Raw genomic sequence first — 22,500 nt, 5'->3', positions numbered from 1 at the left:
CGGTCAAAAGCTATTGTCTTTGGGTGGTTCTGCCTTGGGACTCCAATCCCGAGGTCATATGAGAATCCAGACATTAAAATATACGAATTATTTGAGTATATATATATATATATATATATATATATATATATATCTATATATATATATTCATTTATATATATTATTACTAACTAAGCTACAACCATAGTTGGAAAAGCATGATATAAGAAGTCATGAACAATTAATATAAAATATTTATAAAACAATAACAACATGAAAACAGATATTTCATATACAAACTATAAAAAGACTTATGTCAGCCTGTTCACCATAAAAACATTTACTGCATGTTTGAACTTTTGAAGTTCCACTGATTCAACTACCCGATTAGGAAGATCATTCCATTACTTGATCACAGCTGGAATAAAACTTCTGAAGTGTTGTGTAGTATTGACCCTTATGATGGAGAAGGCTTGACTATTAGAATTAACTGCATACCTAGTATTACGAACAGGATGGAACTGTCCGGGAAGATCTGAATGTAAAGGATGGTCAAAATTATAAAAAATCTTATGCAACATGCATAATGAACTACTTCAACGACGGTGTCAGAGATTAATATGTAGATCAGGAATGAAAATTTTTATAGACCTTAAGTTCCTTTCCAACAAATTAAGATAAGAATCAGCAGGTGAAGACCAGACAGGAGAACAATACTCGGTATATATATATATATATATATATATATATATATATATATATATATATATATATATATATGTGTGTGTGTGTTTGTGTGTGTGTGACTGTGTGTGTGTGTTTATAATTTTGCTGGCTGTGAGCCAAAAGAAAGTGTTAGCGGTGAGACCTTGGAAGAGTAACCAGGTGAAAGATATATCAAGAATTAAATATAAACTGTGAATGAAGTATTGTGCAATGAACACATGCAATGCTTATACAAAGTGACAGAGAATGTATGCTTATGGTATGACCCATTTAGACTGTCTTTAACACAAGAATTTTAAGAGTGAATAAATAGTTTTTTTCCACCTGTAGCTGTGAATTTATAAATAATTGCAATTGTCATGTTTCATATACCATTATAAAGGGCATTTTTTTTTTATGACATGGTATATGGAAAGATATAAAATATGAACAATACTATATATAAAAAATTCATAGTAAATATAGTTACATAAAGGTAAAAATGTATTGTCAGTCTTTACAAATGCTTAATTGTTTTTTGACAAAACCCTTATATTTCATAAGTGAATTGTATAAGAAATTTATTCAATTTACCTGCGAATAAATAATATCTTCTAGCCGTGTTTGTGCATTTGCAAGTAATTGACATCGTCATGTTTCATATATATATATATATATATATATATATATATATATATATATATATATATATATATATATATATATATATATATATATATATATATATATACATATATTTATATATATATATATGATTACAATTTAAAAAAGTTTTCTTTGTGTTTTCACATGGTGTAGAGTTTTACTGTAAAATAGGAAGATATCTTTATCAAAAAAATTACCGTAATTTTTTTTACATAAAAATACAAGACTTATTGTGCATCTTTCATCCATGATTACTCAATTTCTCTCTGATAATACATATAAGATCCTTTCACGTGTTATATATAACATTTCTTTCTATCTATATTTGTTAGTTGAGCTACGAAAGATCAAGGTAAGTAGGTTGACACATGACGTCATTGACCATTAAAAAAAATTATCTTTTTGTAATCAATCACCACTGATTGCTGCTGAAATTTATATGAAAATCATTAATAGAGCGTGACACATCCGTCTTTTCTACACAATAATCTTTTACGTGAATAATTTACTTTTTATGAATATTTTTAAATCATCTTACATTTTTCACAAAATTGTTACATTTTCTTCACTTTAAAAGAAAACTTCAAAGCATTGCAAAGATATTTTGCGTACACTATGAAAAAGTTCAATCATTTCCAAAAATGATGCAATAAAATATGAGTTATTATATTTTGCAGTTTGTCATAGAAAAACATTTCTCTGCATCGTGTAAATTTTGCCACTGGACAAAATTCTATTAAGATGTCACATCACAAAACTGTTGGAAAAAAATTTCCCTTAAGTAAATGTACAGAACTAGCTGCACTAAATTTGAATAATTTAACAAGGAATACTGATTCCTATACAATCGGGAATGAAGTATACCTAAAAGTTAACGTTAGAAAGGGTCTAGATAAATAAATTACAAACTAATCTCTAAATTTGATGGTTCCTTTTTCACGTGACAAGCTTTTTAGAAATCCAAATCATATAGGAACTGTTTCGCTTTCACAATTAGGGGTTTGAGTGGCAATTTCTAATTTTAATACATATTGGCATTTGTTTGTGTATTTGGCATTTATTTGTGAGCTTTATAACCATTCCTTTATTATTGAAATGTTTTGTGCTTTAAAAAACAGTAGTAATATTTTTACATTTACAAAAAAAGGATGTATTTACATCTTTATGTTTTATTTTGCCGGTTACAATGCATGTCATATTTTGTAGTTTTACAACACAGTTGGTGTTGTTTTCTTCCATTCGTACTAGGGAAGATGACTTCTTCTTAAGAAGCAGAGTCTCGTTAAATATAGTATACTGTCTCTTTGTTTAATGTGTAAGTTCGATCGAACTTGCCCCACACAAACACGTTCACATCAAACATGTTGGCTGCCGCTAAAATCTCCGTTGTAAACCCCCAGAACTTATCCCAAGGACTTGAAACTAGGGGTTTTTTTTTTTTTGGGGGGGGGATGCTAGCATCGTCGTATATTAAGATCCTGACGATATATATATATATATATATATATATATATATATATATATATATATATATATATATATATGTATGTATGTATGTATACATGCATATATGTGTGTGTGTTTATATATACATATATGGTTTTTGGGCATATTACTCTACATTTACAATGAATAGACAATGTCTTAGTGACGTCCAAAAATCGAAGATAGTACCTCTTCGGACAGAATGTGCTACAGATAGTTTTCAGGATAACAGCCGAAATACATTTACTTTTCACCATTTATTGTTTGGTGTCCACACGTGTTTTGGATCACTTTGCAACCCTTCTTCACTCTTCAGGACTACATTGAGTTTTGGAATTACACTGTAATATATAGGTTATGGCAGTGAAAATATGATACAAAATTACTTGGATATTTGGAAACACATTCAACAAAAATTTACTTATGAAAACTTTGGATTCTTTGCAATATAAATACGAAAATTCAAGATTTTTTTAAGATATCAAATGATAAATAACTCTCTTTTCTGGCCATTGATTAGTATGGCAACATATTCATGATGACCTTCATGAGGGAGATGCACTTTGAAAATTAGATGTACTTATCCAAATACCTGGATCATGTAGCATCAAAATATACAGTGTATGGTTATGGGGTCGATCTCCAAAATCATAGAAATAGTGACCTTTTTTCCTGAACCTTCAGATGGGAGAGATTTCAGGATGCCAGAAAACTTTAAATCAATCAATCAATCAGAAGGGAGACGCCCTGAGGAAATGAAATATAATTATATAAGTAACCTGGGCTATGTACTTTCAGAATACATATATTTCTGCAGGTCTATCTCCAAAACTCTAGGAATTCATGAACAAACAAATAAACAGACAGAGGTGTATAGCACATGTTTCATACAATCGTGCAATATAATGCCATTGCTTTTCTTTAACTCTCACTCTCTTCCGCACTGATCATAGAACAACTGATTTAAGCTTGCCTTCACATGATTTAGATTTTTTAAATTTCTGTGAAATTCTTCCTCTCAACTGCTTGTGTATAAGCTCGTTATCGGATAAATAAACTTTACTTGCATTTGCATCCTCTCTGTCAACACCTAACAACTACTTCGCACATTGGTGGCCCCTGGAGTGATCAGATCCAAACAGAGTTTTTTTTCCCCATCGGTACACTCGACCCATATTACGATGCCACTCACCGATCCTGACTCTGCGACCCATCCTACATTATTAAAACTGCCGCCCTTCACCAAGAGAGAAGCGTTCACTTGGTTCCAGCGCACTGAAGTTCAGTTTTGCATCAAGGGTGTGATTCGCTCCCCGAGGACACTTTCTTAGAAATCTCTGATTGGTTTTGCGACCAAAGGGACACTCAAATAGTGAATTATGCCTTCAAAGAATACATCCTGGAGCAGTGGTCACTATAGCCAGCTGCCTGTTTAGCCAAGCCTTTTCAGCTCTCTCAATATCCTTTGGGGAACAAAAGGGCTTCGCTCGCCATCAGAGAAATCACCAGTATCGTTCATTTGCAACCCGCCGCAGACGGCTCTCATCAAGAAATGAACCTCCCTCATGCTCTTTGGGTACAACGCCTACCTGAACCTGTATGTGCCCCCATCCCTGATGTTGGTACCTTGCCCATGAAGGACCTAATGGCGAAAGTCAATGCCTTTATAGACAGCCACTTCACCACCTTCAAACCCTCCATTAACACCTCCGCTCCTGAAAAAAAAGACAAATACTCAACACTAACTGGAGCCGACATGAATGCGGTAATACACAGAGGCCTAGTGCGTGACATGCCAAAACAACATCTAAGCCGCCAATTATCCACACATGCCACCCCTCGCTAATGCCCCAACCAAAGATCTCCACAGCCACTTAGTGACGCCCATCAGCGGCAGTTCTGCTTCTACCACTCCAGATTAAGGGCTGCTACGAAGAAATGTGTGGACAGTTGTTAGTGGCCAAAAAACATGTAAGCAAGCCCTCGCTTATGGTGGTGGCCTCCCCTGTCACTAATTTTTTTTTTCAATGATGTAGGTACAGGTGTGTAGTTTTGGTAGACACTAGTGCTTGCAGTTCACTTCTACCAAAATAGAAGTGACACAATGTAGTCATTCTGGTGACATCTGTCTGGTAGCTTCCAACAGATCTAAGACCCCTACCCACGTATACACTCATACTATCGTTTGGGAAAGCTAAATACCATAGGAAATTCCTCATTGCTGATATATCATTGCCACGACTCGGTGCAGATTTCCTCTCCCATTTCCACCTCCTGATTGATGTATCAACGATTAGTCAACACAAACTTGTAATCCCTAACACTTCTTCATCCCAACCCCCTCTGACCTCTCACTTCACATCAGAGCATCCACAGAAGCCTACACCCACCTCCTCATGACATATATGGAAGTCTTCTGTCCTGAACTTTGCCAAACGCCCACAGTTCCCACCAAGCATGATATTAATCACCTTATCAAGACGACGGGGACCACGCGTTTAGCAGATTCAGGCGTCTGGTCCTGGACTGTTTGGCAGCCACTGAACAAACGTTCAATGAAATGGAAGAAATGGGCCTTTGAAAAAAGGACTCACCACCATGATCATCAACCTTACACATCGTCTTGAAGATGGATGGCTCCCTGCACCCTTGTGTGGATTACAGGCATCTGAACATGCAGACAGAACAAGATCCCTAACCCCTGCCCAACAACTCCTTAGCAAAACCCCAATGAAAAATATCCAGAATACCAAGCATGTAAGACATCCTGCACATTCCTCCGTTGGGAAGACGTCGCCCTTAACAACTCCAATACCACCCTCCTCTGTAACGTCAATACTGGTAGACCACGACCATGAATACCTGCCTCCAGGAATATCTGCATGATTTTAGCCTAGATGGGGATACTGTAGTTTTCAGTATCTTCTTAAAAACAGAGTTGCTTTTCTGGTACCGCACGCAAGTTTTGATTGTTTCAATTACATCTGCAGTACTGTTTTACCACCAACATATTTGCATTATGCGGTCTAGAGATAGTAGGTTGGCCAGGGCACCAGCCACCCATTGAGATACTACCCCAAAAGAGTTATGGGGTCCTTTGATTGACCAGACAGTAAGACATTAGATCCTTTTATCTGGTTACGATTCATTTTTCTTTTGCCTATACACAAATACACAGAATAGTCTGGCCTATTCTTTACATATTCTCCTCTGTCCTCATACACGTGACAACACTGAGATTACCAAACAATTCTCCTTCACCCAAGGTGTTAATGAACTGTAATTGTTCATTGGCCACTTTCATCTTGCTAAGGGTAGAAGAGACTCTTTAGCAAAGGTAAGCACCTCTTCTAGGAGAAGGACAATCCAAAATCAAACCATTGTTCTCTAGTCTTGGGTAGTGCCATTGCCTCTATACCATAGTCTTCCACTGTTTGGGTCAGAGTTCTCTTGCTTGAGGGTACACTTGGGTACACTATTCTATCTAATTTCTCTTCCTCTTGTTATGTTAAAAGTTTTTAAAGCTTACCTAGGAGGTATTTATTTTAATGTTACCATTCTTAAAATATTTAAAATTTCCGTGTTTCCTTTCATCACTGGGCTATTTTCTCTGTTGGGGCCCCTGGGCTTATAGAATCCTGCTTTTCCAACTAGGGCTGTAGCTTGGCAATTGATAATAATGATAATAATCTTACTTCATACCTGTCAACATGGCATCCCATTGAGACCACTTCGTCACTGTCACCAGCTCTGTGACTACTAGCGAATAGAATTCCGAGGCTCGAGCTGCTTTGGGCGATCATTAATTACCCTTACGAAGCGAACATCTGCAAAGATGAATAAAAAAAAAGCTAGAAAAAAATTGAAATTCATGTAAATCTGTAGGACCCGTTGCTGAAGAGTCAAATTTTCTCAAGTACCATAAAATCAATAAAAACAAGAACAATTGGAGATTTCTGACCTCTGCCAAAGCTTAATGGAGGAATCCATGGCTTAAGATCTACCTGTGCTAAAGATTTCCTCAAAATCCGTCAATTCGTTTTGACGTTATCTTTAAAATGGCAAAAAGTGCAAATCTGGATCTAAAATCCGGATCCGAATCATCTCCAAAATGCAATGGGGTGGTCCATAACCTAAGATCTATCTGTAATGAAAATTCCAAAACCCGTCGAGTTAGTTTTCACGTAATTCTGTCCGCAGACACACAGACAAATAAAGAAATAAATGTACTTGATGCCGGATCCTGATCCATATCATCTCCAAAATTTAATGAGGTCATCCATGACCTAAGATATCATCAAGTACTTCTGACATTATCTTCAAAATGGTGAAAAAGGCAAATCCTGATCTTGATTACGGATCCGGATCCAGATCATCTAAAAAATTTAATGAGGTTGTCCATGACCTAAGATCTCCATGAAGTAGTTTTGATGTAATCCTGTCCACAGACACACAGAAAAATAAATAAATAAGTAAATAAACTAGAATCTGGATCTGGATCATCTTCAAAATTTAATGGGGTCGTCCATGACTAAGATCTATCTGTGATGAAAATTTTGTCAAAATTCGTCAGGTAGTTTTGACGTTATCTATAAAATGGCGAAAAATGTAAATCTGAATCCAGATCATCTCCAAAATAGTATGGAGTCATCCATGACCTCAGGTCTATCTGTGGTAAAAATTTTGCCTAAATCAGTCAAGTATTTTTCAAGTAATCCTGTCCACAGACACACACAAATTGTAAATCCGCATCCGGATCTATAATCTGGATCCGGATCCATATCAGCTCCAAAATTTAATGGGCTCGTCCATGTCTTAAGGACTATCTTGTGTGAAAATTTCATCAAGATCCATGAAGTAGTTTTGATGTAATCCTGTCCACAGACATACGAATCAATAAACCGACTCGATCGCAATACCTCCTTGGTGGAGGTACCAAACAAACATACTACTCACCAGTTATATCTTTCCTGTTTGGCTAATGGAAAAATATCATACAATTTTCTTGGATGAAAAAAGACACACTTTCTCCTAAACTTTTTTTTTTTTCACCTTGTCGTTTCATAAATGTACCGAGTGCGTATTTGAGAGCAGGAAATCTGTCACTTTCTTCATTTTATTGGAAAACTCCATAGCATCTCTGCAATAGACTCAAGGCACATTTAATGATAGAGTAATTTCAAAGAAGATTCATTCGACTGAGGAGTTATTTCAAACTAGCGGGTATGGGGAGTAAACTGAACTTAGTTAGAATTGATTGTGGGGAGTCTTCTGAAACAGGGAGTCATTTGAAACGGGTACACCAGCACTGTAATAGAGGGAACAAAGAGTTTTATTTTGTAAGATAAAGAAGCATTACTTATATAGATATTAAGCTTCTTTTTTAATCCGAGTCAAATGTCTTATCACTTCATGATGAGAATCATGAGATTAATAATAGTACACATGAAACCATGCTTCAAATAGATAAAAATTGTTCAACCTTCACAATTCTAAAGTTTTTAATACATTAAAATCTTGACTTGTTGCTAAGAAAGCTCAGATTAATGGCTTTTTGAAATGGAGAGGTTCTTATGAGTTAACTGAAAAAGGGAATCCTTTAATATTTACTGGGGTTTGGTATTTAAGCATAGGCTATTTAGTTTCTTATAAAGCTCAAAAGTTTGACATATATATGATAGCAAGAATTCAGGAATATTTGGTCTCCAAACCTCGCAAACAACTTCTTGCTATCAACACTTTAAGCCAGAGAGTGATTTTTTTTTCGACATAAAATTATTAAAAATGTTACATAAAATTTCTTAGTATGGGGATAGAAACATTGAGTATATTGAAGATATTCGACATTACCTACACAAAGAAGTTTTTAACCTTGTTGATATCGTAATTAAAGCTAAAGATAAATTGGATTGGAGTCCCGTTATTGGATTAAGTAAAGTAGGTTAGAATTTTATTACAGCGTTATCAAAGATAGCATTACAGATGAGAAAATAATCATTGTAATACCATTAGCACAGGCTCCACCCTTTTTTAGTTTCACATATCTGTTTCCAGCTTGAATGGATAATTCCACATTAAAGTGAACATCATTTACTCATACAATTATATTTTATATGCAATAGTGCATGATAATACATAATCTAGAGGAGTACATATCTTTGATAGTGCCCTTTGTCACATGAATAACTTGGAAATACATATGAAACACGTAGACACTGGTGCTTACCTTTCCTTTCTACCAAAGTCACTCTCCATTCTAATCCTGCCGAGATCTGCCTGGTAGCTGCCAATGGATCTGAGATCCCTACCCACAGCTACGAGACTCACAATATTGTTTGGAAGTGCCAAATACCATTGGAAATTCCTCGTTGCCGACATAGCATTGCAACCACTTGGTGCAGATTTCCTTGCCCATTTCCACCTCCTGGTTGATGTGAGGCATTGACGATTAGTCAACGCAGACTCGTGCTCCATGACATCTCTTCAACCCGTCCACTCTAACCTCAAACTCCACATCAGCGTACCCATAGATGCCTGCACCACCTGCTCACATTGTACTGGGAAGTCTTCCGTCCTGAACTTCGCCAGACGGCAACGGTTCCCACCAAGCACAGTATTCATCACCATGTTAAGATGACGGGTCCCCCATTATTTGCAAGATTCAGGCATCTGGCCCCAGATCGTTTGGCAGCCGCTAAACAAACGTTCACCAAAATGGAAGAAATGGGCCTTTGCAAAAAGGCCTAAAGTCCGTGATTATAGGCACCTCAACATGCAGACAGAACCAGATCACTACTACCTCCCCAACAACGCCCTGGCAGAAGCCTAACGAATAGATCCAAAGTACCAAATATGTAGGACATCCTGCACATATCTCCGTTATGAAGAAGTCGCCCTTGAGGAATCCAATGCAACCTTCCTCAGTGACATCAATACTAGTAGATTATGACCATGGATACCTGCCTCTATGCCCCGACAGGTGTTTGATTTCATCCATGGCCTCTCACATCCCGTGCACCAATCTACTACACATCTATTGAAGGCAAAGTTCATTTAGCACGGCATTACCTTGGATGCTAAGGACTGGGTCCGTGCCTGTACTTCAAGCCAAACTTCAAAAGTACATCAACAAATTGATTCAGGAATGGGAACCTTTCTTCAACCTCAGTGTCATTTTGCCCACATTCACATCGACATAATAGGGGCCTTATCTGTATCAGGAGGTTACCGGTACGTGTTTACCGCTATTGACCACTCCAATCATTACCCTGACGCCATTCCCATGCAAATTGCAACGTCCGCCTCATGTACATCTGCCTTATTCAAAGGGTGGAAAATGAAATGTTATCTCTGAGCATATTACTTCTGACAAGGGTACCATATTCACCTCTCAATTGTGTACATCCTTAGTGAGTTATTTGAACCAGTTACACCAATACTGTAATAAAGAAAACAAAGCATTTTCTTTTCCATGATAAAGAAGTATTGTTTATATAGACATCAAGTTTATGTTGGAATCCAAGTCAATTGTCTTATCACTTCATGATGAAATTCATGAGATCAATCATAGCAGCCCTATATGTGAAACTGTACTTCAGATGGATGAAAATCTTCTAACCCTTCAAAATTCTAAAGTTCTTAATTTATTAAAATCTCTTTTTGTTATGAAAGTTCAGATTAATGATTTGTTAAAATGGATACCCCGTCATGAATTAACTGAAAGAAGAAATCCTTTCATATTTACTGCATTACCAGGCTTTGTGATTTAATCATAGCCCCTTTAGTTACTCCTAAAGCTCATAAGACTGATCTAATTTGTTAGACAGGATGACGACAACTTCTCACTATCAATGCTTTAGGCCAGAATGCAAGATTTTTGCCATATATATATATATATATATATATATATATATATATATATATATATATATATATATATATATATATATATATATATAAAATGGTTAATAAAATTTCTAAATGTGGGGAATGTGACAAGCTGAGAGCTGGACGTGACTGGTCAATGGTATAAATACTTTAACAATATGAAACATTCAATGGCAAGCTTAAACAAGTTTTTCTAGTATCAGTGCAGTGGAGCGAGAGAAACGATTACTGACATGGAAGGCCACCGCCGCAAGGGATGGCCTACTTACAGGTTTTTTGGCCACTGAAAACTGTCCGCACATTTCTTCATAGCAGCTTCAATCTCAAAGTGATAGTAGCATAACTGTGGCTGGAGGACATGTCATAGGGTGGGTATCTGTGTTCTTCTGTATTCACTTCCGCTTCGGTCAGTATCAAATGGTTGTCCTCTTCGTTCGGAGTGGGGGCATTGATGGATTTCTCTTCGTTAGGAGTGGAGACATTGATGGATGTCTTGAGGGTGGTGAAGTGGCTGTCCATAAGTGCGTCGACTTTGGTCATCAGGTCCTTCTTAGGCAAGGCCATGTTTGAGATATTTTTGAGTGAAGAGGTGTTATCGTGGTGCTCATCGAATTTTTGCCCTGAGCTGTGTTTCAGCTTACATTCTCGTTTGTGAAAGCCTTGAAAATATTAATTAATCTTTTGGAGAGACTAAAGTAAAAAGTAAAAGTACACCATAGCTGGTTGCCCCTTGTCTGGGTTTTCGAGGGGAGACGGAATGAAGTGAATGAGATGTGGCTGTAACAGGTGCTACCACAAGAATTGTGTGTTTATAGAGGCAAACATCAGTGATGAGGACATAACAAATTTGAAATGGATTTGTACACTCTGGGTAAATGATGCCATTATAGAAAATGGAGGAGGAATTGAAAATGGAAGACCTCTATATAAATGGACATTAAGAGAAAATCTATGATTTTGAATGCCAAATTGCGTAACACACTGGGGGCGCAGCTAATTCCACCAAGACCACTCATCTCACTAAGAAAGTTGATAATCTATCTATGAATAAGGAATCAATCAAGTTAACACCTGAAACACTGATGAATTCGAAACAAGAAAAAAGGACATATGCTGACAAAGTTCAGGAAAAAATCTACTAGTAATCAAATCAACTACAGCATCAACTAAAATCACTAACAGAAAAAATTAAGTTGAACATCCACTTAAAGAGATTTGAGTTCTTAATACGAGGTCAAATTCAAATTTAAATGTTGTAAACTTTGCAGACGAAAAGACCAGAGAGGAAGCAGCAAAAAAGATTCAAAGCATGGTTGCCAACACCGAGATGAGGAAAATAGGAAAACTAAAACCTAAAATAGTGATATGCAATGTATACGATGATGAAGCTGAAGTAGTAAATGCTTTGATCCAAAGAAATCATTGCCAGAACCATATCCAATACATGGAAGAGAATATAAGTCTGGTATTCAAAAAAAAGGGCTGCAGCTGGGACTACCTACTACTTGTTTAAATGTGATCCTGAAGTTCAGAAGGCTATTTATCATGATAATGATGACAAAGTTATGTTGCGATAGGGTATTCATAACATATGTGATAGGTACCATGTGATCACCTGCTACCACAGTCAGAGGTATAAACATCTTGAAAAAGATTGCCAGTTTAAGACTGATGATAAAGCTGGGGGACATGTTCAGAAAAACACTCCACCAAGGAATGTAATTCGCAACAGGTAAAGTGTATAAACTGCATTAAGTTAAACGAACCAAATGACCACACAGTGAATTCAAGAAATTGCAAATCTTACGATGTGGAATTGAAAAGACTAGCAGAAAATAATGTCCATGGATACTAATAATGTTATAAAGTGTGGCTATATAAATATTAAATCTGTTGGTAGTTAAACTATTCAAATACGAGAATTGATAAAAGAGAAATATTTGGACATACTAGCATTACCCGAAACATAGTTAAATAACTTTGACAAGGCTAAGATCGCTAAACTGACTCCCTACACACATGCTTTCTTTCATATTCTGGGAGAGGAGAATTCTGGTGAGGTCAGGTTCTTCATTCATCAGGCTTACTAAAATCTCAAGATGTTAAAAAGAACTAGTGTAACATGCTTTGAATATATAGAAACAAACTTTATACGTTATCATTTAGTGAGTTATTGAAATCATATCAATTGCTGAATAATGTTAAATGTGCAACTACTTTGACTGGGCATCTGTTGGACCTAGTTTAAAGTGATGAAATGAATAAAATTGTAACTGATGTAAACGTAGAAGAGACATGCATTATCTCTACAATGCACAAATTTATTACGTTTAGATATAAATCAAAATTTTCTCCTTTTGTATTTATTGAAGAAGTTACAAAGGAAGTAAATGATGCTGTTAGTATTTTCTGTGATCATGATAACCAACGTTTGTTGATCACTTTATGTGTTGACTGTATTATGACCATGTATATTAGGGTGAGTAAAAGTGAATATGATACCATGTGTCCACTGAGGTAAAAGACTATATTTTTTAAAGACCGAACTCCTTGGTTTGATGGGAGACTTTAGAGAAAAAAATGGGAAAAGGTGTAAAGAAAGAAAGTGTAAATGGTTAAACACTGAAAGTAAAAGGGTAGAATACAAAACTGCTATGTGCCAATATAATTACCTACAAAGAAAGACAATAATATAAGAGAAAGACCCGTGAAGCAGCAACAGACATAGGCGTAAATAAGTTATATTGTCTCCTAAATGGTATAATGGGAAATGAAATGAAAAAAAAGACTACCAGTGGGGTACAGTGACCAGGAATTAGCAAATAATTTTTGGGTAATTGTTTACAACACCACGCTCTCAATTTACTCCAAAATAATACAATCCTGCAGTTCTCACCTTCTTGCACAGTAATTAGGTGGTTATTTAAATTCTGGGAAAGCAATAATTAGCCAGATATGTTGAAGAGGGGTGAAGGGGTTATAAAAAGAAAATAGCTCGGTTTCCTCACTAACCGACTTGGAACTGACATGTCAACATAGTCAACCAAACAGAATTTGTGATGCCAGTGTACATAAACAGAATTTCGTGATGCCAGCCTACATTTGATATACTGTATATTCGAAATATACTTAATTAAAAATGGATTAATTACTCAAAAGTGTCCCAAAAAATGTGCAATTTACAAATAGTGACACTTTTGAGTAATCACTCAATTTTTTATTAAGTATATTTTGAATATACAGTATATCAAATGTAGGCTGGCATCACAAACTTCTGTTTATGTACGCTGGCATCATGAATTCTGTTTGGTTGACTATGTTGACATGTCAGTTCCAAGTCGTTTAGTGAGGAAACCGAACTATTTTCTTTTTATAACCCCTTCCCCCCTCTTCAACATATCTTGCTAATTATTGCTTTCCCAGAATTTAAACAACCACCTAATTACTGTGCAAGAAGGTGAGAACTGCAGGATTGCATTATATTGGAGTAAATGAAGAGCGTGGTGTTGTAAACAATTACCAATTTTAAATATTCTTGATAAAGCAAAATAGAAAATACAACTAGGTCATTTACAAATATTCAACATCAGACAAATGCCACACCAGATACACAGATAAAATTACCGAGAGTCAATAATATAACATAAGACAATGTCACATGAATTATCAAAAAAGCAAAGAAAACAAACTGCGTGATCGATCCAATACCAATATCTGAACTAACTGTAAAAAGGAACTTTTCTAGTTAAGCTGATATAATTACGAAACAGCAAATACAAGCAGCATCGATGAGTGTAAGTGTCGGGAATTTCGAACTGATCACTCGAAATTCTCGCCATTTAACTCCACCTACGTTACGTCAAATTGGAGGGAGGGTTGAGAGTACTCGCGGGCGAATGAATGTGGTTCAAGACGAGAATGTTTTAGAACCAAAAGAGCAACCGCCTGGTAGGGGAGGCGCTGAGGCTAAAGAAATCGACCATTTGTAATTTATGATTTAGAAATTTAATGTCATTTTATTGTAACATGATGAAAAAATCCCATCTAGAAATTTAGGTTCAGAAAAAATGCGGGAACAAAGTGACGTCGGGGGGTGCAGAGACCAGCTCTGCCTCTTTGATCCGAGGTCCTCAGTCGAAGTAAGTCCTTGTTTTAATTGTTCTCTCCTCTCTACCTCGTGTACCAGGTTGGTTGTAGTATAAGTTTGTGTGCAAGACGTTTAGTTTTTATATCGCAGTTTAACGTAGAGATCCTTGTGATTGGGGATCTGAATCCTTAGTTAAATAAGAATAGGGATATTTGGTGTGTGATTCGTTGTGCATTGAATTCGGATTGGCACTATTTTCAGTTTGTTAATGAGTCCGGTGTGGACTTTGTGCTTGAAGAGCACGTGTTACATTACAAAGAGTCAGCCTTGTTTTTTCGTTAATTCTTGTGAATGCCTAAGGATGTTTGACTTGTATTAGAGTTTATTTTTGTAATAAAATTGTAAATTTTATAGCCGTATTTTAGTTATCTCCTGATGGGTTTTGGGGAGTATTGCCTCTTCAAGGCCTTGCGATCCGCCCAGTACATCGGGCTGATTTGGTAAACCGGTGAAATTTCACCATAGTAAGTTTCCCAAATCTGATAAAATGTCTATAATCACAAGAGTTCTGAAAAGAACTCTAGATTATCAGGAATTAAGTTCGTATAGACCTATTCCAATCTATCCTTTATTTCCAAAGTGCTAGAATACGTAATTCTTGAACAACTTAGAAGAAATAGAAGCTTTGCCTGATAACCAGTCTGCTAACAGAAAATTATACGCTACTGAGACAGCTATCTGTTCTGTTGTAAATGATATGCTGGAAATAATGGATGAAAAAAAATGTGGCAATTTAATAATACTTGATCCTAGTGCTGCTTTCAATACAGTTGTGCATGTACTGCTACTAAATGATCTACGGTCCATTAGTGTACAATATCAAGATTTTGAATACCTAGTAGACAACTTAGTTGTGGAAATTACTGCGTGCAAATTGGAAACTCTTATTCGTCATATGAACCTGTAAAAAGAAGGGGACCTCAGGGGAGTGTACTGGGCCCAATCTTATTCTGTATCGATACTATTGGTCTGTCGAAAATACTACCAAGGCATGGAATGAAGTTCAAACTATTTGCTGATGATACACAATTTCACTTCTCCATAAATGATATAGACGACACTATTAAATTTCTAAACCGAAGGCTTGCCGGTGTTAGGGAATGGATGACAATCAAACAACTAAAATTAAATGAAAATAAAACTGAGTTCATGGTGGCTGGAAAGAAAAACAGCATAAGAAACTTGGGTGATATTCAAATAAACAAAAATATGATTTAGGCATTTCTCTTGATTGTAACTTGTCTTTCCATACCCAAATAAATAATGTAGTAAAAATCACTTATCAGGATTGAACATTGTAACTCCATCTACTACAATTGACCAAAAGGGCAACTTAAGAAGTTACAAAACATATCAAACAGAGGAGCAATACTGATAAAAGGTGTCCCATCGCGAGAAAGGATCAATCACTCCTCTACCTAATTATTTACACTGGCTGTCTATCAAAACAGGAATTTAGTTAAGAATATGCACAATAACCCATCAAGTTATCAGAACCGGAAGTCCAAAATATCTAGGAGAATTGTTATATATCATGCAGCCAACAAATTGTGTTGGCACGAGATTAGTTACAGATGGTCTCAAATTACTGGAACCTAGATCCATGTCTGCTGTAGGCTCTAGAGCCTTTAAATATGTGGCCCTGGCACTGTACAATAAGCTCCCACTAGACATCCGAAACATTAATGATATTAAGGCTTTCAAGAAGAAACTGAAGACTTTCTTGTTCTCTAATCGCTTCAATGGTGCAGATATGACAATAAGCGAGCATTATGCCATGTGAAATGTTGAGTGGTTTTGAAAGAACATGATAAAATGACTGTTTAGGTCCTGTAAAGAGTAGAGTTCCCATCCTGTATTGGACCAGAAAAGGTACTGACATCGGGATGGTGGCGCGTACCGGTTCACGTAGGCATCGTAACCAAAGGGCACAAAGTAGATTCACTTCCAGTGGAAAGCAGTCTGTTGCAGGCGAGCGATACTGGTCATTTCCCTGAGGACGAGCAAAGTCTTACAGTCGCCCAACAGTTGCTGAGAGAGCTGAAAAAGCTTAGCTATAGCGGCAGCTGGCGATGGTGATAATTACCGCTCCAAGAGTTATGTTTTGATGGCGTCATACTCTGTACTCAGAAAAATATTGGGAGTTAAATGGGAAGAGAGGTTTAGATGGTGGAACAATAAGAGATATTATTCGAGAGCAAGATGATATCATAGTGAGGGGTAAATAGAGATGGTTTGGACATTGTCTTCGCACTCCCCAAGAAGATATTAATTAACCAAACATTTAACTGGCTCTAAAAAGCACTATAGTGTTGGAAGACCTATGCATACATGACTGAGCATTATGAAGCGTGAAGTAGATGATTAGTGGATAAGTATTGAATTAAAAGCTCAGGATAGAAACAATTGGGGCAATTTAGCTGAGGCCCTATGCGTCAATAGGCGAAAATGATATATATATATATATATATATATATATATGTATATATATATGTGTGTGTGTGTGTGTGTATATATAGATATATATATATATATATATATATATATATATATATATATATATATATATATATATATATATATACATATATATATATATATATATATATATATATATATATATACATGTTTGTGTATGTGTTTGTTCATGCACTCAAACATGGAAACATACAGAGCAGAAGGTAAGATCTCAACAAATGCAATTGGGTGAACAGATATGCTATATTTCAGATAATAATTGCAACACTTTATTTACCTTTTAAACTTTCCTTACTTTTACAAACACATAGATACACACACATACACACACACACACACACACACACACACACACATATATATATATATATATATATATATATATATATATATATATATATATATATATATATATAGATCACCAAAAGTTCAGCTGGGCACCTGTTACGATCCTGGGAGGATCGAATCAGGTTCTTTTGAATTGATTAACTAAATTAGGATAAATCGACAACAACCAAGAGAAAAAAAAAGGAATATAGAAAGAAAACTTGCAAAAGAAAACAGAATTTTACTTACAACTAGTCAAAGATCAATGTTTCTTGATTGAGTACTTGGGAAGCACAGAATTGAACAAAGAAAATCATCTGATTAAGCTACACTTCAGCAAATAGGTTAACAGCCAAGAAAGCAGATAAATAATACTTAAAAAAAATGATGGTACTCTTCACAGCAGATCTTGACGATTCAGAAACGTAGAATTTTCAGGTCTGGGAGCTTCGTGGTTGGTAATGACGACAGGGGTCAACTGGTTCGGATATCTCGGACAAGTTGTCGTAAGGCTGGTCACATCTGCTTTCTGGTCGCTTTCTCTTGTTCTCTCTTGTTCCTACTCACGTTCTCTCTCTCGTTCTCTCTCTCGTTCTCTCTTTTGTTCTCTCTCTCTCGTTCTCTCCATCTTTGAAGTTTATATACCCCTGTATGGGAGGGGCTAACAATGGACAATTCCATGTAAGGAAATTTTCTCGTTTCTTCATCCTCATTGGTTTTCTTTAAAACCACGCCTCTTTGTTCACATCTTCCCGAACGCTCTGCTAGTGCAATCATGATCCATATGGCGCAATAATTGAAGTGAGACATGTGTTTACCTTCCGTTAATGTACGTTTCGGCGACAACAGACTCCCCTTATGCTATGGGTCCTTCCAAAACGCTGGGTCCTCGAACTGCTACAACAGACGACCCTTATGCCTAGGTCTGCTGATCTAGGCACATCTAATTTATGTCTTGACCTCAATCAACGGCGGTGAGTTACTGGTAAACACTAGCAGGACCTCTTCTCTCTGCTTTTTAAGAGTAGAAACTTTACATATTTTAACACCCTTTCCTATATTATTCTATCTACCCATGACAGCTCCACAAGGTAGTAGATGAGTTGGAAAACCCAGGCCTACATGGCTTAGCACTATGGAGCGCAAAGTAGGAGATGATGAATGGAGAAGTATTGTACTAAAAGCTCAAGATAGAGACGACTAGCTAAATCTAACCGAGGCCCTTTGCGTCAATAGGCGTAAGATGAGATGATGATGATGATATATACATGTTCCTGATAGTTTTGTCTCTAGCACAGGTGACTTTCACACTTGTATACTTTCATATTGAATTCACTTTACCAAGGGAATAACATACCATAATCCATTAAGCTATCATGAAACAGCACAATGGATAAGTCGAATGTCTAGTTTTGCATCGATTCAGAGGCATATGTTCGAATCCTGGCCAAAGTAGATGCACTCGTCATTTGTGAATTCCTTTCTGGGTGTGTTACCACCAGGGTGATGGGACTTCACTAACAACAGCTCTCTCTCTCTCTCTCTCTCTCTCTCTCTCTCTCTCTCTCTCTCTCTCTCTCTCTCTCTCTCTCTCTCACTTTATATTTATACACACACACACACACACACACACACACATATATATATATATATATATATATAAATTATATATACAGTATATAGTGTATATGTATAAACTAATGCGAGTGTATGTATGGATACATGAATACGTATATATATATATATATATATATGCATAATAATAATATATGTATAAATAAATATATATATATATATATATATATATATATATATATATATACATATATATACATATATATATATATATATATATATATATATATATATATATATATATATATATGTACATGTGTGTGATGGGCATGTAGCTACTTGAATTTTATAATTTTTTTTCAAAATTATTACTATTACAATTGTAATTGTTATCATTATCATTATCGTTTAATATTACCATTATTATTGCCCAAAATTAATTAAAGATATTTTGTAATGAACTGTAACTGAAGGCTATTGACCTTAGAGCACAATGATACAAAATTGAATACCTACGTGAATGATTGAATGATTTGAATTTTTCTGGTATCCTGACGTCGAAGGTCATTGACGCCGATATCGTTTATTATAAATAGAGAGTAAAAAAATATTTAATCAAACCATAAAAGCAAATATGTTATAGAAGGTAAATAGCTTTCAGAAGATCTGTTTCTGAAATAAATCTAAAAACGCCGCTAACATTGTATGACACCTCATGTCCAAAGATCTTGGCAAGGATGAACCTGCCATCCTCGAGCCTCAAACATATCTGTTTCTTTCTGTACTATAAGTGGGTATCAAACAGTCGTCCCAATATGGTTTGTGTTGTCCAGCCAGCAGAAACTTATGTGTCATCTGAGTGTGAACAAGGGAATATACATTGCTTATTTCTCCCATCTTATTCTCAACTAAACTATCCCAATGCTGTTGCCAATTATTTAAATAAAATTCTTGCCCCTCTGTTGAGCCGCTCAGGTGTGGACGTGTTTGTGCGCGAAGCTCCGCTCAACACTCGCCCCGAGTTGTGTTTTAGCTTTTTGTTTTTCGCTTAGAACATCATTGAAAAGGTATTAGTTAATCTTATGGCGAAACCTAAGTGATAAGAAACCGTACACTATGTCTGTCCGTAACCATTTCTGCCTCATATGTAAAACCACGGAGGGAGACCAGAAACAATGGATAGGATGAGATTGCAATAGATTCTATCATAAGAAATGTGTGTATATTGGGATAGGCATCACTGAAAATGAACGAAAGAGCCTACATTAGTTATGCCCATTCTGCGTAGGTGAAGCCAGACAATCCAATTCATATATATAAAAATTGAAGGATGATGTGAATATGAGAGAAGAGGCTGTGACGAAGGAGGGAGAAGGTTGTGACTCAAAGGCAGGATGAAATCAACTGAGTACTATATTAAAGAACACTCTCCTTTATATACAAAACCTCAAGGCAACAGGAAAATACATGTTCGAGAAAGTGACAATGTTACAGAGGAAAACCAGACATGAATTTTCATGTTCGTTTTAGTGCGAGGGAAGAGCGAAGATACAAGCATAATATATACAAAAGGAATTATGTACAATTGTGTGACACACGGTTGGTACATGGCTCCCCCTCTAAAAATTACATACTGAACATGTTAAATAGGTGCCCTGAATCTGGAGAGTTAGTAGTAAAAACTGCGCCGATTAGCGGCAGTGAGTGGCTGTAGAAGTCGTTGGTTGGGGTGCGAGCGAGTGGTGGATGATGGTTGGCTGAGTTGCCGCTCCGGCTCGTCACGGGGTAGGCGAGTGTGTCCTACGGCATTCATAGGCGTGTGTGTCCTACGGCATTCATAGGTGTGTCCTACGGCATTCATAGGCGAGTGTGTCCTACGGCATTCATAGGCGTGTGTCCTACGGCATTCATAGGCCTATGGCATTCATAGGCGTGTGTCCTACGGCATTCATAGGCGTGTCCTACGGCATTCATGTCAGCTTCGGTTGAAGTTGAATAGGTGTCCTCTTCGTCATGAGTGGAGGCGTTGATGGAGGTTTTGAAGGTCATGAAGTGGCTGTCAATAAGAGCACGAACTAGGTTCATCTCACGAGGAGAGTCGTGTGCGGCAGGTTGCAGGCGAGTAATACTGGTCATTTTCCCGAGGGTGAGCGAAGCCCTTTGGTCCCCCAACGGTTGTTGAGAGAGCTGAAAATGCGTTGCTATACGGGTGGATGGCGACGGCGAGTACTGCTGCAGAAGGTATGCGTTGACGGCGTCATAGTAACGGTGAGAGGCGGGGGGTGGGGGGGGGCGGGAGGAGCGAGTCACTCCGGGGTCACCAATGTGACGAAGGAGGGAGAAGGTTGTGATTCAAAGGCAGGATGCAATCAACTGAGTACTATATTAAAGAACACTCTTATATACAAAACCTCAAGGCAACAGGAAAATACATGTTCGAGAAAGTGACAATGTTACAGAGGAAAACCAGACATGAATTTTCATGTTCGTTTTAGTGCGAGGGAAGAGCGAAGATACAAGCATAATATATACAAAAGGAATTATGTACAATTGTGTGACACACGGTCGGTACAAGGCCTTGAGCGAACAGGATGCGAGAATCGCTGAATTCGAAAACAAACTTGCGGACCTTAGCGCACACGCAGCAAATTCCACTGAGAAAGTTGATATTCTTGCTATGAATATGGAATCAATTAAGGCAACACTTCAAACATTGATGGACCCAAAACCGGAGAAACCGACATTTGCTGACAAAGTTAAGGAAAAAAATCTGTTGGTAATTAAATCAACAAATACAACTAAAATTACTGAAAGAAAACACGAGGTTGAACAGGCACTGAAGGACATTCCTATACTTAACACGAGGTTAACTATGAATGGAAATGTTGTTGTAAGCTTTGCAAACAAAATGACTAGAGAAGAGGCTGCAAACAGAATTCAGACATTGGTTGCTGACACTGAAACGAGAAAAATCAGAAAACTAAAACAAAAAATAATGATATGCAATGTGTACAATGATGAAGATGATGTATTAAATGCTTTGATTCAAAGATATCGTTGCCTGGGCCAAATCTAAAATATAGAAGAGAAAATGTAGTCCTGAAGAAAAATGCTTCAGGTGGGACCACCCATTATATGCTGAAATGTGATCCTGAAATTCGGAGGGCTATTCATGATAATGGGGACAACATTTCGTTACGATAGGGTACTTACAACATACGTGATAGGTACCACGTGATCACCTGCTACCA

General features: G+C 36.7%; 1 protein-coding gene and 1 long non-coding RNA gene across 2 annotated transcripts in view; one reads left to right on the top strand and one right to left on the bottom strand.

The window, feature by feature from the left end:
* Positions 1-22,500, top strand: part of LOC137651357 (trypsin-1-like) — a 107,045-nt gene that overhangs the window by 7,809 nt on the left and 76,736 nt on the right. The gene's annotated exons all lie outside the window — the stretch shown is intronic.
* Positions 6,493-22,500, bottom strand: part of LOC137651397 (uncharacterized) — a 281,618-nt gene continuing 265,610 nt past the window's right edge. The window contains exon 3 of the long non-coding RNA XR_011046104.1: positions 6,493-6,662. This is a non-coding gene — a long non-coding RNA (uncharacterized lncRNA). The remainder of the gene's footprint in view (positions 6,663-22,500) is intronic.

Source organism: Palaemon carinicauda, chromosome 1 (genome assembly GCF_036898095.1).
Source record: "Palaemon carinicauda isolate YSFRI2023 chromosome 1, ASM3689809v2, whole genome shotgun sequence".
NCBI lineage: Eukaryota > Metazoa > Arthropoda > Malacostraca > Decapoda > Palaemonidae > Palaemon > Palaemon carinicauda.
This window is presented reverse-complemented; position numbering and strand designations above follow the sequence as displayed.